The sequence below is a fragment of the Hyla sarda genome, chromosome 3 (assembly GCF_029499605.1).
Source record: "Hyla sarda isolate aHylSar1 chromosome 3, aHylSar1.hap1, whole genome shotgun sequence".
Classification (NCBI taxonomy): Eukaryota; Metazoa; Chordata; class Amphibia; order Anura; family Hylidae; genus Hyla; species Hyla sarda.
Window position 1 is genome coordinate 216,017,371 of NC_079191.1, and position 14,063 is coordinate 216,031,433.

Below are 14,063 nucleotides of genomic sequence, written 5' to 3' on the forward strand. Positions count from 1 at the left end.
TCACCATTCGGCAGCGGGATGACTTTTGGCTCTCCACCTTAATGGACCCTCACTACCGCCACAAAATGTGGGCCTTTTTTACACCCACTGAGAGGGAGGACAAACTGACCTACGACATAGACATCCTACATCCTCAGTTGGCTGATGTCTATCTGCGCCATAGTCCATCCTCTCACACATCTGACTCGGGGGGCCCTCTGCGCTCACCTTCCACTGCCATGGCTCCTGGGGAGGGGTGGGGTGGCAGGAGCAGTACCAGCTCCATCAACAGCCACCTGACTCTACAGTTGTTGATGAGTAACTTTCTTCAGCCGCATAGTGAAGCAACTCATCAGCAGCAGGTAGACCTGGAGCAGGACCTGAACCAGCAGGTGGTGGCATACCTTGATATGACCATGTCAACACACCTTGAAGATCCGCTGGACTTCTGGGCAGCCAAAATTGATTTGTGGCCCCAACTAGCAGAGTTTGCCCTGGAAAAGCCTGGCCAGTAGTGTGCCATCAGAGCGGGTGTTTAGTGCGGCAGGGGCCATATTAACCCCAAGGAGAACTCGCCTGTCCACGAAAAATGTGCAGAGACTGACATTTGTAAATATGAATCAAGCATGGACAAGCTAGGATTTCCACCCACCAATGCCTGATGCATCAGAGTAGATTGACCATGGTGCCACACCAACACTTCACAAATATGGATAGTGCAAAACATACTTAAGATGCTGGTCCACAGTTACAGACATTCCTCTGCATCAGACCACAAGTAAGTATTGAGGATATGCATTACTTATAACTTAACTTTTAATAATACTCTTAGGATAAAATATATGTACCCCAATTTTTTTTAAAATCAAATAAAAGGAAAGGTGTGCAAAAACACCATGTGCCACCTACCCCACCAAGTATTGATGTCATGCAAAGACCTCTAAAAGGTGGAAGGGAACAACATATGGTCCATTGTAACCGGTGGGGGTAAAAACTTCCCCTTTAAGGCCCTACACTCATATTATTAATTCCCTTCTTGGCAAGTGTTACTCGCCCCCTAAAAAGGGCGGACCCACACAGGAACCTCTCCCTATTACCCCCTACAAAAACTGCCATTTCCCAGGGTTTTTAGGTATATGGTGTCCATTTTAGGACATCGTCAGTCGTCAGCGGTACCTCCGTCCTCCATCAGACAAAACAGCATCCCGCCTACTCCCTCGGACCAATCTCCGTTAGGCGTTAGCCGCAACTCCCTCCTCCATCCTTTGTCATCCTAAAGTCTTGCATCCAAAACTCTGTCATCCCTCAGACGAAATACCTTCCTGCCGTGTAGCAGAGCTGAGTCAGTGTCGGCTCTCTGCTATACGGGTTCTGCTGTACATGTTATTCATTGTCAGCTATGCTATACAGTGCTGTGCAGCGTCGGCTCTGCTATGCAGCAGGAAGTTACGGCTGAGGGAGAATCGTCTGAGGCATGACAGCGTTTTGGATGAGGGACTTTCGGATGAGGGAGTTGTGGCTGAAGGATGACAGCGATTGGTGTGAGGGAGGTGGGATGCCGTTTCGCCTCACGGAGGATGGAGTTGCGGTTGATGACTGATGGCGGTTGGTCCAAGTGAGGAGGCGGGATGCTGTTTTGCCTGAAGGAGGACGGAGTTGCAGCTGACGACAGATGGCGATTGGTCCAAGGCGGGATGCTGTTTTGCCTGACAGAGGACGGAGTTGCGACTGACGGCTATTTGTCCGAGGGAAGAGGTGGGACGCTGTTTTGCCTGACGGAGGACATTGTTTTGGCTGACGACTGACGATGTCCTAAAATGGACACTGTATAGGTGGAATTAGAAAGAGTTTCCTGTGTGGGGCCACCCTTTTATTGGTATTGTATTCCAGAGAACTGGTGCAGCACAGGCAAAGTCTTAGAGATGGAAGTGAGAGGTTCAAATTATAGAAAATGTTAGTTTTAGATCATTAGCAAAGTGAAGAGGACGTAGTGAATGGGAGATAGGGATTTAAGGGAGGATATGTAGGGAGGTGCAGCACTGTGGAGAGCTTTGTGAGTGTGAGTGAGGATTTTGTATATAATTCTGGACTGAATAGGTAACCTGTGTAGTGACTAACACAGTGGCCCTGATTTACTAAGAGTGGAGTGTTTATTGTGGAGTGATTTCAGTATCACTCGTCTTTTTTTTTCATACTTATTTACTATTCTGTCACACATTTAGTTTTTTTTTTGTTTCTGTCGCATGTTTTTTTGTAAACAGTCCCTTATTACAAATCACTCAATTTTTTGATTTTCACTCTTCCTCTTGGCTGTCAGTTATTCTGTGAGCCAAACTCACACTTTTTCTGGAGTGATTTTTGAAGTACTCCAAGTATTTTCTGCTTTTTGTCGGGAACACGCCCAATTTTGGTTTAACCACGCCCATTTCAGAGTTATAAAAAAACACTCCGATTGTTTTCAAAAGTGCAGGTTGTGCGGCGTAAAATTTGGGCACAGAAATAGTCGCAAGGATGGTGCGACAAAAATTTAGGCACATAAACTGAGAAAAAAGTTGGTTGGACTTTAGTAAATCGTTGCCTGTTTGTGTGTGTGTGTGTATCAATGAAACGGCTGGTGACACAGAGTTGTAGCTGGGTTTTGTTTCAGTAAGGGGCACAGACTGACTTTGCAGCCCTAACACTTTACCTAAATACCCTGGTCAATTTAGAATCACAGAAGAATATATCATCATACAGAATGTGGCAAAAAACTGAGTGAAAATTCAGGGATCCAGAATGTAATCCCCACCAATATAAATCAGAAGCTTATCTCTTTTATCACAAAATAGACATTTAAAGTGTACAAAAATGCAAGCTGTTCCCTTACAGAGAGGAGAATAAAGTGTGCTAAATACAAAAGAAATACAAAAGAAATAACAAACTTGTCTTCAACTTGTCAACAGGAGACAAGTTGGAAACACGTTTGTTATTTCTTTTGTATTTAAGGAGATACATTTGCAAATGTATTTCCTCTATTTGGAGACTTGATTACAGATCATGCCCTTTACTTCTCCTTTGCAATTTAGACACCTTAAACTATCCAAGGGTCAGATTAGGTAAGGGTCTAGGTTCCATAGATATATGGGTCACCCTTGTTAGGGTGACCCATATATCCAGGGTGAAGTGTATGTGCTACATACTCTCTAATTCCATACATTTCACCCAAACTAATCTACTCTGGGTAAGCCTAGGACTAGGAATGCTGTGTAGAAAAAAAATCTCTCTATGTTTATGCAGACTGTTGTGTGCAGAAGGACAGTACAGGATATATATATATATATATATATATATATATATATATATATACACACACACACACACACACACACATATATAGGTGCTACATGTCTTATATCATTACTCAAGTTTAAAAGTTTTCCCAAAAAACTGTGTTGACACAAACAATGGCTAAAAATAAGGTTAATAATAAGGCTAACTAAAACTGTATGTGAACATAGCCTTATAGTACAGTGAGTATCTAATTAGAATATACTGTTACATATGAAATATTTTCTCTTCATATACTATGCTTATATATAAATCCAGCCCTGTCCACCATTATAGACTCCTATTTGCTCTATTGGTGATTGTCGACTATAACTTTCTCTCTTACTGATAATGTTTATTATATGCTCCTAAACCACTATGGGTCCCATGTTTCACAGCAAATGTGACATTGTTACCTTTAGCAACCATTTTTTTCTATTTTCTATCCACGTTGGAAAATTTGAAAGAAGGACAATTTGTTGCTGGGGGCAGTTGTGATACATGACTCTCTACTTATTTAATGGAACTTTTGACCCTCATATAGCATTCAATTTATTACTGCCATATGTTATTACCATTACAAGCCCTCATGTAAGATTGTATCATGTTGTTAATTTTTCACTTGTTTTCATCAATGGCTTGTGAATTCCATGCTTTCATCACTGACATAGTCTCTATCCCTTCCAGATGCAACTAAATGAAAGCGATGATTCAAGAAATAAGTGGCAAAATGTGAAGTAAAAACAAATCAAATTATCTCACATTTGTGAAGAGAATGGAAGTTAAGATCGATGTACCCTTTTCTTGAATCTCTTAAGATATTACATGAGGTTAAGAAATCAAATTCAAGGACCCCATGCTCATTATTGACAATGACAGCCATAATAAACCACAAACCATTAGGTATTGAGACGGGAAATGGATTGTATCTGTGATAAATAGAATAGCCAGAAGAATGTTCATTTATTCTACGACTTATCCAAAGTGATAGCAATCCTACAGTAAACAGCATTGGATGTACATTTTATACAGTGAATTAAATGACTTATTATCTTCTAATGCACACTGCTGTATTATGGTTCCATACAGCCTTTTAGTGGTAAGTATCCACAATACATCGCCCACAATCTGTAGTTTATAAGGCTATACGTTACCTCTGCAATTTCATACAGACCCGCACAAATGTGTTTTTACTTTTGGATTCTATATGCATCCAACAAAAGAAATTGTATCATCCTCCCTAGAAAGCAATTCTCCTCCTAAAGCACCGCAACTGGAGAAAAAATATCTCTCTATAATGGAATCATACAAAGGCATCACAGAGCATCATTTTGAGTACCCACAGCTCTATGGTATAAGCACACAGGGACTAATCTACCTCTGTATAGCCTAAAGGGAACCTGTCATGTTAAATATGAGCCTGATATGCCAGCATCATGTGGCAAAGCAGGAGGAAGAAAGGAGATTAATATATAGTGTTGAGGGAAATGTTCAGTATAACTTAAAACCAAGCAGGCTATGGCTGCCTCTTGACAAAGCCACCGAGAGTGGTGAAATATGTCAAGGCAGACTGTGATAATAAACATATTAGTAGTGTGAACTTCCTCTATTTATCAGGCATTTGCTGCAGATGAGTTTGTTGTTATTTTTGTCGTTTGTCTATAAATATATATATATATATATATATATATATATATATATATATATATATATATATATATATATATATATATATATATATATATATATATATATATTAGCCTGTTTGGCAAATTTCACAAAAATGCCATCAAGCCATTTACTTTGCTAGAGTACTGATCTGGATTCCCAACCTATCACATAAATTATGGGTAGACAGAGAAGATAATCTTTCCCCTTATCCACTAAGAACTTTGTCTCTTTTCCCCATGCCTGCAGAAATCATAAAGAGTGAATTGTGTCCAATGACCAGGGCTTACCTTGGGGCATGTTTTTGCTTAGGTCTTTCGGATGACCCCCAGCACCTATTTGTTTGATCCAAGTTAGGGACATTTCAGTCATGGCACTGACAACATTACGTACCAGTTTTCCTTTGAAGACTCAGACCTCCTAGATGAGAATGGTTGTGCCCTAGATGATAGCACTTTGGGTACCACCTTGAAGCTCTACATTACAACCTCTCACTTGGTTCAGGGAACTAGTTGCCAAGTCCTGACCCCTTCTATACCTATCTCAGTTCAATAGATTATGGATTCTTCTGCTATCTTCACCCCCCCCCCCCTTACCTTCCTTAGTGGAAAATAGATCTTAATGTAACATTTGATGATCCTCTGGTAAAGACTTTTGGGCTACCCCCTCTCAAGATATCTAAGATATCTAGATATGTATATATCCAACAAAGTAATTATAAGACATAACTCGCTAATACAAGACAGAATATCACTGCCTGATACATTAGTTCCAGGTGTCTAAAAGCTAGAATTACCTTTCTACATGTCTTCAAGACTTGTTCAAAGGTCCAACAATGGTGATCTGACATATTGTATAAATGTTACTAAATTTGCCATTCTTTCATACTGTATTACTCCGATATTGCTCTATTTTCTGTCTTTACTTCCTTTCTTAGATTGCGGGTCCCATCTTTAATTCATCTCCTTTCAGCCGCCAGATTGCTTCTTCTTAAACATTAGCTATTTGCTGAATTGCCAGATTTGTCACAATGGGTAGCCAAAGCAAATCCTGCACTTCCTTTTTCAGATTTTCGCAACCTGTGGTCCTTCAGGGGATTTGAGTAAGAAGGCGCAGATGATATCTTACCCACTTCGATACCCTTTGCAAACTCCCTAGTTCATTTCTACGCCTCTATTTTTTATTCATGATGTGCTAGTTGTTTAGGCTTTTGAAATGGTATACATATAAGCTACATCCTTTAACCTTATCTATTCACTCTCAATATTGTCTGATAGTAATGCTTTCTCAGAAATTATTAGTTTTTTTTAATTAAGTTCTTTTTGTGTTTAACTTAATTGTCTTTCCTTAGTTTCTTAGATCTCCTTAAGAAGATAACATAATTTACTCATACATGACTATAATTTTGAGACTATAGGGGTCTTTTTTTTTCCAAGTGAGACTTTTGTTTCTTGATTTATTTATTTATTTATTTATTTTTTTTTTTTTTGGGGGGGGGGGGGGGGGCTATTCTGAGAATTTGAAGTATTGTTGTTCCAAAGGATCAATAATGTCAAAACCATTTCATTTTACTTCAAACAGTGAGAGAGAAATAAAGGAAAAATGAGAACTCAAAGCAGTACTTTCCTCTTACATAATTATACTTTAAATAGGTCTTTTTTTAATATTTTATTACTGCTAAAACAGGAGAACAATTCAGCTATTAGTCCAACAATTTTCTTTTAGGGCAAGAAGATCAAATGTTATCACAAGTTAACATATTACATTATTACAAATCTTGTAAATGTGGGGATGGATTATTAAAATTTATATTTTTATCACCTGTTTTTATTTTTTTTTAAACCTAAGTACCTCAAATTTTAGTTAGATATTTTAAAGAGAAAAACTATTTCTAGGCATTTTCTGTTTTCACAGCTCAACTGAAGATAATTTTAGAACTAGTGTATCTGAAAATTATTGGTTAAGTATGCCATATTGTGGACTGTAATAATGTGGCTTAATATTTTGTACTATAAGATTACTCTTAGGCTTACATAAAAGGCTTTTGAAACAGATGCCATTGATGTATAATGGGATCCACTAGGGTTCTTTCATTGCGTGTGTTGTTTTAACAAGCATAGCACTTGTATTCAGCATTATTCTTCCCATCAAATATGAAGACTCCTCAAGAAGCTTCTAGTGCAGATGTGACCAAAGCCTTAGAGCATGTTTTATTTTTTTCACCACCATGTTCCAGTTTGTATGCATACTTAATCCACTTTGTATAGTAAATACACTGCATTATAATAACTCTGATTGTAAGTTATAACTGTTTTATAGTGTAGGGCAGCATTTACATTTCGTTTTCTTATACACTCTCCCACACTGTCCTGGGTACTATAATATTCACAATAGACACTAAAGTAATAAACACAAATTGCCCCACTATAATCGCTTTCATTTTATTGTTTCATGCACCTGTCTATTGAGTTTGTGCTCCAATTCCTATTGTTTCCTTAAGTGCCCAGAGTCTAATGGGTGTTTACTAGAGATGAGCACATTTTTTTAAAATGTGATTTTCCAACAAAATGTTTTTGGTCCGAATTTATCCGCGGCAAATCGCTATTAAAAATGGCTATTTCTGGCCTACAGAGAGCCTCAACAGAGGTGTAGAACACAGTGCCTTGATGTAACATGCATAGGGAGTGTGCTGGGTTAGTGAAATAATACTGTTATTCAGTATGACATGCAGATTAGAGGCGTCGCTATTAGAATCACTGTCGCAGAGCGGCACAATGACAGAGCCTGGAGGTGGCATCAGTATGAGGAGACCATATAGTGGCTGAATGACACAGCCTGGAGTTGGAGGCAGCATGAGGAGACCATATACCGGTAGTGGTTGAATGACACAGCCTGTAGTTGGTGGCAACATGAGGAGACCATATAGTGGCTGAATGACACAGCCTGTAGTTGGTGGCAGCATGAGGAGACCATATAGTGGCTGAATGACACAGCATGGAGGTGGAGGCAGCATGGGGAGACCAATTAGTGGCTGAATGACACAGCGTGGAGTTGGCGGCTGAATGAGGAGACCATATAGTGGCTTAATGACACAGCCTGGAGTTAGTGGCCGCATGAGGAGACCACATAGTGGCTAAATGACACAGCCTGGAGTTGGCTGCAACATGAGAAGAACATATGGTGGCAGAATGAGACAGCCTGGAGCTGGCATCAGCATGAGGAGAACATATGGTAGCATAATGAGACAGCCTGGAGTAGGCATCAGTATGAGGAGAACATATGATGGCAGTATGAGACCGACTGGAGCTGGCATCAGCATGAAAAGAACATATGGGGGAAAAATGAGACAGCCTGGCATCAGCAGCATCAGGAGTCCTGATAGTGACCTGGTGACATAGTGGGGCAGTGGGTAGCAATGCCAGTACCCGGTGACGAAGGTGGGTAGAAAAAAGGAGAACTTGGTATCAGATGTGTGGCATTAGGCAGGATCAGAATAGTAGCTGAGGCAGGTAGGCCGAAGAAAACGGTCTCTTTTGTAAAGTGTTAGTGTGCACAAGTAAGTATTGAGCATATGCATTACTTAAAACTTAACTTTTAATAATATTGTTAGGGTAAAATATATGTACCCAAAATTTTTTTGAAATAAAAAAAAGGAAAGGTGTGCAAAAAACACCAAGTGCCACCTACACCACCAAATATTGATGTGATGCAAAGACCTCTAAAAGGTGAAAAGGAACAACGTATTATCAATTGTAGCAGGTGGGGGTAAAAATTCTCCCCTGTAAGGCCCTACTCTCGCCCTATTAATTCCCTTCTTGGCAAGTGTTACTCACCCTAAAAAGGGTAGCCACACACAGGAAACTCTCCCTATTTCCGCCTAAAAACCCTGGTAAATGGCAGTGTTTGCAGGTGGAAATAGGGAGAGGTTCCTGTGTGGGGCCGCCCTTTTTAGGGCGAATAACACTTGCCAAGAAGGGAATTAATGCAGGAGTAGGGGAAGTTTTTACCCCCACCGGTTACAATGAACCATAAGTTGTTCCCTTCCACCTATTAGAGGTCTTTGTGGAGAGGGGTAGATCAGCTCACCAATTGCATGTCCAGTCCACAGCACGGCAGGTGTGCGGCAACACCAAACAGCAGATAAAGAAGAAGGATGAGCCAGCATGGAGATATCAGAAGGTCCCTTTATTGTGTAAAAACCAAAACACAGGAATGCATAATGACGTGTTTCAAAAGAAGAGAAAGGGGGGGCTCAGCTGGTATAAATGAACATGGGTGCTTAACCAACATTAATTGAGACCAAAGCAACAAAGAAAAACAGAAATAATGTACAAATGGAAGCACACCAAAATATTCAATATTACACAAAAATAACAATATTTATTAGGAGCATGAAGTTTACATAGCAAAAAACAAATGTATAGACAGACACCAAAAATTAAAAACACTTAAAAAGGCCCATACTGGGCCACACCACACAGTGTCACTCCTGAGGAAGTCACTCAGTGACGGAACGCGTGGAGGCTTTTTGGACCTGGGCGCATGGGTGATATTTGTTCTAACCTGTTTGCAGGTTTCGCCTCATACCTGACCTTATTATTTGCTGGCATCTCCTGTTTATCTGTCTGTATTTGCTGACTGTCTGGCACTTTATTTACAGAGATACTGCATGTTATCACTTTCTGATTTTCACTGTGATACCAATCTATATACTTATATTTTTTTTTATATTTGATGCATTTGTCACTTTATGGTGAGCCTTAGTGATATTGGTCAGACGGGGTCTCAGCGTACCTGCATCACTTTCATTGTTGGTTAGAACGCCATACTTTTTTGCCCTGGTCCAGATGAGACATACATCATGTCTCATCTGTGTGGTGTGGCCCAGTATGGGCCTTTTTAAGTGTTTTTAATTTTTGGTGTCTGTCTATACATTTGTTTTTTGCTATGTAAACTTCGTGCTCCTAATAAAGATTGTTATTTTTGGGTAATATTGAATATTTTGGTGTGCTTCCATTTATACATTATTTCTGGTTTTCTTTGTTGTAATGAGGTGTTTCATGCGTGAACTGCCCTTAGTCAGAGGTCTTTGCATCACATCAATACTTGGTGGTGTAAGTGGCACATGGTGTTTTTTGCACACCTTTCCTTTTGTTTAATAAAAAAAAAGTTAAGTTTTAGCTAATGCATAGCCTCAATACTTACTTGTGGTCTGATACGGAGCAATGTCTGTAACTGGGGAGCAGCACCTTAAATATGTTTTGTACTATCCATATTTATGAAGTGTTGGTGTGGCACTATGGTCAATCTACTCTGATGTATCAGGCATTGGTGGGTGGAAATCCTGGCTGATCCATGCCTGATTCATCTTCACAAAGGTCAGTCTCTCCACATTTTTCGTGGACAGGCAAATTCTCATTGGGGTTACTATGGCCCCCGCCACACAAAACACCCGCTCTGATGGCACACTAGTAGCTGGGCAGGACAGCTTTTTCAGGGCAAACTCTGATAGTTGGAGCCAAAAATCAAGTTTTGCTGCCCAGAAGTCCAACGGATCTTCAAGGTGTGTTGGCATGGTATGCCACCACCTGCTGGTTCCGGTCCTGCTCCAGGTCTACCTGCTGCTAATGAGTTGATTTACTATGCGGGTGAAGAAAGCTAATCATCAGCGACTGTAGACTCAGGCTGCTGCTGATGCAGCTGGTACTGCTCTTGCCACTCCACCCCAGCAGACATGGCAGTGGAAGGTGAGCGCAGAGGGCCCCCCCGAGTCAGACTTGCGAGAGGATGGACAATAGCGCCCATAGGCATTGGCCAACTGTCTACGTAGGATGTCTCTGTAGTAGATCAGTTTGTCCTTCCTCTCAGTGTGTGTGTAAAAAAGGCCCCCACTTTGTTCCGTTAGTGAGGGTCCAATGAGGTGCAGAGCCAGAAGTCATCCCGCTGCCGAATGGTGAGTCTTCCTCATAACCCTCTAGCTCCTCTGGCTGCTCCTGCTCCTCCTCTCATGTCAGCTGTATATAAGAACCACCCATGTTGCCACACATTGCCTGTGCTCCAGCCCCCCTTCCCCTCCTCCTCCAGTTCAGCCCCCACAGGGCTCATGTGAACATGACATGTAGGTGCCACTTCACCAATGCCCTGACCAGCCATCGTTTCCAACACGTGTTGTAGAAAATGAAGCAGTGGAATGACATCGTTCATCCCGTAATCCTGGTGACTGAATAATAAGGTGGCTTCCTCAAAGGACCTGAGCAAACGGCAGGTGTCACGTATGAGTTGCCACTGGATGACGTTGAAGTGACATAGGGGAGTCTCCCTATCTGCTTGGATCATCAAGAAATCGGTGATGAATTTTCTCTGTTCATATAGTCGGTCCAACATATGGAGGGTGGAATTCCAACGTGTGGAAACGTCGCAAATCAGACTGTTGGGGGATGCCGTTCTGACGCTGCAGCTCAAGGAGGGTGTGCTTTGCGGTGTACGAGTGGCTGAAGTGCATGCAAAGTTTCTTTCCCATTGTTAGGATGTCTTGAAGATGGGGGAACACTCCAGGAACCGCTTGACAACCAAATTTTACACATGTGCCATGCAGGGCGCATGTCTCAGGCTTCCTTGTCACCGCGAAGACAAGATGTTCTTCCCTTTGTCGGTCACCATGGTTCCCATTTCCAGTTTTGTGGAGTAAGCCATGATTGTTTTCTTGATGAATGACGTTTAGCAGTGTGACTCCGTTCGCCAAGGCAAACCATGTGAAAAACAACGATCATGGAGGACAATGAAAAATACACTAAGAACATTTCTTTTTGGGGCCGATTTATTGATGACATTTTAATTTTGTGGGATGGTGATGGGTTAGTTTTTCAGGATTTTGTTTCAACACTAAACAGGAACAAGGTGGGGATGCATTTCATGTCCGAATTTCAGAAAGAGAAGATTCACTTCCTTGACTTGACAATGTCTAAAAATAAAAGGGGTTACCTGGAGACATGCACGTTTAGAAAAACGACTGTGACAAATAATCTGCTCCACTGGACTAGTTGGCACCCTGTACCCCTAAAGAGAGGAAACCCCACGGGACAGTTCCTCCGTATAAGAAGGAACTGCTCTGATGAGCAGACCTTCAAATCGGAGAGTATGAAATTAACCAAACGTTTCGTGGACAGAGGCTATACACGAAAATGGATCAAGAAAGCCTACAAAAGGGCAAAGGAGAGTCCTAGGTTCAGTCTACTAAGTTCATCAAGTAAACTGAATAAAGGAGCAGATAGGGAATCAGGTTCAACAAGGATAATCGGGTGTATAGGTACCTTTGATAACAGATCAAGGGAAGTCAATAATATCCTAAAACTATATTGGCCGATACTTTTATCTGATGAAGATCTAAAAGGGGTTTTAAGAAACCATCCTAGAATGATATACAGAACAGGTCCAAATTTACGTGATAAATTGGTCCATAGTCTCTTTTCCCATGAATCGAAAAAACGTGGCTCCAAAATCCAACTACCGGCACATGCCCATGTGGTAGTTGCAGTTTTTGCACATACCTGAAGAGAAAGAGGGAATTCATAAACCCTGCAGATGGCAAAGTATACAAATTATTGGATTTTGTAAATTGCCATAGCCAGGGGGTCGTGTACGGGGTTCTATGTTCGTGTCCTATGTTATATGTTGGTAAGACTATCCAGGAATTGAGATGACGGATATCAAAGCACATCAGCTGCATCAATAACCATGCAGAGACCCCTCTGGCAAGACACGTCTGGATCAAACATGGAGGAAATCCGAAAGACGTACAGTTTTTCGGTATTCGACAAATCGAAATGGGTCCAAGAGGAGGTAGTCTGGATAAGATCTTATTGAAGGAAGAGGCTAAGTGGATTTTCCGCTTAAAGAGTCTGAACCCCTCACGTTTAAATGAGGGATTCACTTTTACACTGTTTATTTGAAATAAGAGTTGTGATATAAAACTGTAGAACAAAGAACAAAAAACAAGAAAAGGAAACCAAATATGGAGAGTATAAGTGAATGCTCCAAATATATTTTAGTTTTTACATGACTAATTAATGTGAATAGACCTTAAGTGAACGAACATTAGTGACATCGGAACCGCCAAAAATGACTGAACATCAGTGACACCGGAATTGTCACACCTGGTCATATATTGAGCATAGGTCCCATATGGAATTATATGTACAATCGGAGCAACAATATTACAAACTTAAATAAATAAAATGATAAATCTAAAATCATGGGGGTGTACTCCTAGACCATAAGAACATCATAGACTCAAGTGAATGACTTTAAAAATAAAAATAAAAAAATAGAAATCATGAATGTGTATCCTTTTATAACAATTTTTATAATAATTGCTATAATTGAGGTATACATATCCATAGTAAAATCAATCTCCTTCTCCCTTAAAATATTATGGATATGAGTGAATGTGATAAAAGACCGGAATTTAAATAAATAAATAAATAAATAAAATAATAAAAAATCACGTAGGTTTAATTCCACACTATGGATACGAGTGAAGAATAATAATTATAATTAAAACTAAAATAAAATCACTGCTTGTGGTTTGGGTAATGAAAACATAAAATATAAATGAATACCGATATTGAACAATAGAGTACTAGTATTGAAGTATAAATAAATTGATAATATTAATGTCAATAATTGTCAATTCAGTATTTATGTTACATCTGGTATTGTAGAGCCCGAGTGTGATTTAGTACTCCATGGGAGATATTTATCAAATGATATAGACTGTTTTTTCCTGTCTAAATTTGTTGCACAGAAAGTCACAGTCTAAATATGTGCAACTTTTCTGCGACTTTTGCTTTAGAGGATTTTTAGAACATGATGCATTCTAGTCTATTTTAGTGCATTCTAGTCTATTTTAGATGGAAAAATGCATTGGTGCTGAATTTATCAAAAGCGACTTTTCAGCAACAAGTTGCATCGGCTGAAAGCACGCCGAAATGTCAGACCATGCTGGAGCAGGTTTAAAGACAGTCTGAAGCATAGATCCCAATGTCTGTGCACAGAATTTATCAAGAGCCGTGCGCCATTTGATAAATTAGGCGCATAATAGACCAGCCTTT

General features: G+C 40.2%; 1 protein-coding gene across 3 annotated transcripts in view; it reads right to left on the bottom strand.

The window, feature by feature from the left end:
- CNR1 (cannabinoid receptor 1) overlaps nucleotides 1-14,063 on the bottom strand; it is a 155,549-nt gene that overhangs the window by 109,245 nt on the left and 32,241 nt on the right. The gene's annotated exons all lie outside the window — the stretch shown is intronic.